Source organism: Euprymna scolopes, chromosome 30 (genome assembly GCF_053919585.1).
Source record: "Euprymna scolopes isolate OS-2025 chromosome 30, ASM5391958v1, whole genome shotgun sequence".
Lineage (NCBI taxonomy): Eukaryota > Metazoa > Mollusca > Cephalopoda > Sepiida > Sepiolidae > Euprymna > Euprymna scolopes.
In genome coordinates this window covers 12569922-12574921 of record NC_136511.1, presented here as the reverse complement: position 1 = coordinate 12574921, position 5000 = coordinate 12569922, and the positions used below count along the sequence as shown (strand labels likewise).

At 32.2% G+C, this 5000-nt stretch overlaps 1 long non-coding RNA gene across 1 annotated transcript in view; it reads right to left on the bottom strand.

Annotated features, from left to right (window-relative positions):
* Nucleotides 1–5000, bottom strand: part of LOC145254579 (uncharacterized) — a 99516-nt gene that overhangs the window by 12901 nt on the left and 81615 nt on the right. The window lies entirely within an intron of this gene.

Sequence of the window (5000 nt, the reverse complement as noted above, 5' to 3'; positions counted from 1 at the left end):
GGCAACCTGACTGTGGGTATCCATAGTCTGTCAAGACTGAAGGAAGCTACCATGAGTATTTAATATTAATTAAATAATGCAAAAAAATAAAAAAATAAAAAATGGAACCGGTGTGTCAACGTGATTGTGCTGTAAAATTTGGTCAAGTATAATAAATTTGGTTATAATTGAAGAACACTATATGTTGATATTAGCAAGAGTAGATTTTAAAGTAAAGGGGTAACAGGGAAGAGGGGCCTTCTAAGAGTAGCAATTCAACGCTGAAGCATGAGGGGGAGCGATGACTTGGTTGTCATGACAAATTATTGCTAAAAAAACAGGAAGTAGGGCTATGGGGGCGAAGTGAGGTAGGTCAGTGGATACAGTTTGGTGAAACAATGGGCATAGTCAACGAAATTGAACTATTTTAAAAGAAAAAAGGGTTTTGATAGTTGCAAGCATATTGGGAGGAAGAATTTATCTGACAGACTGGATAGTTTTATTGAGTTTAAATGGGCTGTTTGGGTTGGGGGAAGAATAAGGGTAAATTGGAGGGAGAAGAAGGCGGCTGGTGCCCATAGACTCTTATAGTGCAACCAACAAGAAAAGATATATATATATATATATATTTGTTATTATATAAGCATTAATATGTCGCTACATATTCATGAGCATGTTTCGGTCAGCTAGTTACTAGAAACCTCTTCAGGCGCTATAGTAAAATTCCGTAATCACACTTAACTAACTTTTATATAAGCTATATTGTCTGAAGAGGTCTCTAGTAACTAATAACTAGTGATCGAAACATTCTCACGAACGTGCACCAATATATATTTTATGTGAAAACAAATAAAAATATATCTTGCCTTACTACGTTGAAACTTCATTGGTTACTTTGCCCCTGAAAATATTTACATACAATTATATGAGTGTCTGTCATATATATATATGTGTGTTTGTCTGTCAGTTTGTGTATATATATATATATATATATTAGTGGCTTACCAGGCCACAGGGGAGATAACCAAGCAAAAAAAAAAGAAAACAAAAAACAAAACAAAAACAAAGGACCCTAAGCAAAATTCATCCCAAAACAGCAAAACTAAAGCTGGCTTGCCATAACACTATATACAAATATACACAAATTTGAGCATATTTTATTGGTTCTTTTCTAACACACACATATATATATATATATATATATATATATATATATATATGCTCCTTCAGTCGTTGGCAGACTATGGATACCCACCGTAGGGATGCCTGCGCTTGAAATTTTTGTGGCAGGAGGTGCGCAATCCCCAACCACACCTCTACTGAGTCGACATTGCTAAATACCAGTGGCAAGTGAAGTGTATGTTCAGGACGACTGGAAGCAAATGTCAGAGATAAGGGAAGAGCACATACAGTGCCTAGAATTCCCAAATAGTCACCCATCTGGTACTAACCAGCCTCAACATTGCTTAACTTCGCTAAAACCGATGTTATATATATAACATCTTTTTTGTCAATTTTATGAGTTCGAAATCTCAGCGACGAATGATCAAAATGTAACAAATGATGGCTCGTTGGAAAGCTAATAAGCTGAATTGTGTAGTGGGCTATGTGACATTTGCTCTTAACGTCGCGTATTAAAGGGATCATTCATCATCCAGTGTCTATTTTTGGCACTTTTTTTTTTACAGCCATAAAATTTTTCGGTAAAGGTGAAGTATTTTTTCGCCCTCAAAAAATTCTTTTAAATTACCACTAATACAGGGTTTCGAGGGTGCTGAAAACTAAAAACATTTAAAATTTCAGGAAACGAGTAGTTTCCAACAAAATATGAAATTATAGTTTCAAAAAGTGGGGGATCACTTTTCTATATTAATTTAATGTAAAATGAACACCTACCTTATGGCAACCCTTTTTGGGGGAGTCTGTTTTTGAGGGATGGTGTATATTAGGGTCTGGTAGGCCAACACAAAACCTACCTTAAAAACTTGTTCTCTGAAGGTTTTCGGGTGTGCTGAAAACAAATATCGCATTTAAATTTTCCACAAATAAGTATTTTTCTGAGTATCAAATAAAAATATGTGAGCGCTTACGCGTAGAACGATATTCATCACGATTACATCAAAGATTATATTGCTTAATATCCGAAAAATTCTTATTTGCGGAAAATTTAAATGTAATATTCGTTTTCAGCACACCCGAAACATATAGAAAACAAGTTTTTAAAAGGTAAGTTTTGTGTTGGTCTACCAGGCCACAATAACCAAATAAACACGATCCCTAAAAAAAAAAAAAATAAATAAATAAATAAAAAAAAAATAACATACCCCCCCCCACAAAAAAGTACCTATAAAGTGGATGTCCATTTTACATTAAATTAATATAGAAAAGTGATCCACACTTTTAAAAACAATAATTTCTTCACATCTTAGAAATTACTAGTTTCCTGGAATTTTAAACATTTTTGTTTTGACCACCCTCGAAAACCTATAATAATTTTAAAGGAATTTTTGAAGGTTAGAAGATGCTTCATCTTTAGCAGCGTTTCAACCACAGTTATTGTTTTTCTCGTTTTGCATAGGAATTACAAAATATCTGATATTTCGCCAAACCTCTAGCCTTGATGGAGGGGAGACTAAAACTTTCTGCTATGGTTTCACATGATCTGAAATAACAGCAAGAGAAGACTTGATTCCAAATATTCTCATATGTTGTATTTCCTTTTTTTTGTTTTCATACATGAAGTAAGTTTCAGTGTATAAAGATTATTTTGCACTGGAGATATTCATAATCGTACCCTATTTCTAAGAGGAGATATAACATATGAGAAATATTTGGAATCAAGTCTCCCCTTGCTGTTATTTCAGATTATTTGAAACTATGTGTGTGTGTGTATACACACACACACATACAGTTTCAAATAATCTGTGTGTGTGTGTACACACACACATACACATAGAACCACGAAAATTTATGATAGAATTCCAACACACTCACGTCCCATTTGCGATATCATCAATTTGTGACATCATCCATTATGTAAGGCGACAAACGATAACAAAAGATCCAGAAGAAAATGAGAAAGAGAGAATGTTACAGTTCAACGAAAAATGAAAGCTATAATTTTACTTTTTTTATGTTTTCTATAATACTATATTTTCTTTATAATAGATGAAGAATTTCATTATTTGTAGCCTGGAAGACCCCCCCCCAATCACCTCTTCTCTCATTATATATATATATATATATATATATATATATATATATATATATATATATATATATATATATATATATATACACGCACACATATATATGAAACTAAAACAGTAAGCTGCAATTTCTTTTGCAAGTGTGAAATTGAATTCAATTTAGATAACTATATTTTCACGCTACAGGCCCTTGAAGATTCCTATCTGCAAATATTCGTTTGCAAACGGATAAAAGTTCTAAATAATAACCACTCTTCTGGCAGTTGAGAGTTTAATCTTCCTCACGGGCGACATTAAAAATACAATTATTGATTTTTAAGGCTTGCTTCCCGGTCATGTAGAACCGATGCTATCCCAGTGGATTAAATAAAGGGTTCCGTTCGGAATTCCGCATAAAATTTCGAGTTTGACAGATTCTCGTTTTCAATTAGACGCACCTGAAGAAGGTCGGAAGTTACAGCTGTCGAAACGTTGTGCGAATGGAATCCATGTTGACTATAGTAATCCTAATAATCAAAATGATGAATTTCCACTCATGTATTGAAATTTATTATCTAATATACACCGTTTTCATGAAATGTCGCAATGTAAAGTATTTTGTGAGACTTGTTGAAACATCTTTTCCCTCAATCAAGCAAAAATTAATCTTGAGATTATTTATATATATATATATATATATATATATATATATATATATATATATATATATATATATATGAGAGAGAGAGAACTGGCCTGGCATATATATATATATATATATATATATATGAGAGAGAGAGAACTGGCCTGGCATATATATATATATATATATATATATATATATATATATATATATATATATATATAAATATATAAGAGAGAGAGAGAACTGGCCTGGCATATATATATATATATATATATATATATATATATATATATATATATATATATATAAATATATAAGAGAGAGAGAGAGAGAGATAGAACTGGCCTGGCAAGGCCAGAAGGGAGACAACCAAGCAAGAAAAAAAACTAAGCAAAATTCATCCCAAAGCATTAAAACTGAATATAGCCTGCCAGCACACTATATATAGAAATGGAGGCAAATTTGAGCTAATTGTATTGGTTTAAAATTTTTAACAATTGTCATACAATTTTAACCATCTTATTCGTATTATAAGCTACAAAAAACAAAAAAACAAAACAAAAAGAAAACACACTGCAAATTTTTATGTAGTTTCGTCCCATAGAACCAAAGATATGAGCATTTCAATATTCAATTTGGCATATATATATATATTTATAGAGAGAGAGAGAGAGAGAGAAAGAGAGGTAGATGTAGATATGCCACTTTTTGTACAATTTTATAAATTCCAAATCTCAGCGACTATTGATCAGAATTTAACAAATAAAGCCTCGTAATGACCTGAATTGTGTAGTGGACTTTTTACAGCCATAAAACGTTTCAATACTAGCCATTTGTTTTCCTAGTTTTGCATATGAATTACAAAATTCATGATATTTCCCCAAAAACATCTGGCCTTTTTGGGGGGGGGACAAAAACTTACTTTTATAGTTTCAAATGCTCTGAAATAACAGCAAAGGGAGGCGGATTCCAAATATTTCTCATGTTTTATCTCCCCTCTTTGGTTTTCATAGATAAAGTAAATTTCAGTGTATAAGGATTATTTGATACTGAAGATATTCATAATCGTACTCTATTTCCAAAATATATATTCAGTAAGTATAAAAGAGAGAGAGAGAGAGAGAGAGAGAGAGAGAGAGAGAGAGGAATGAAGAGAGAGAGAGAGGAATGAAGAGAGAGAGAGAGAG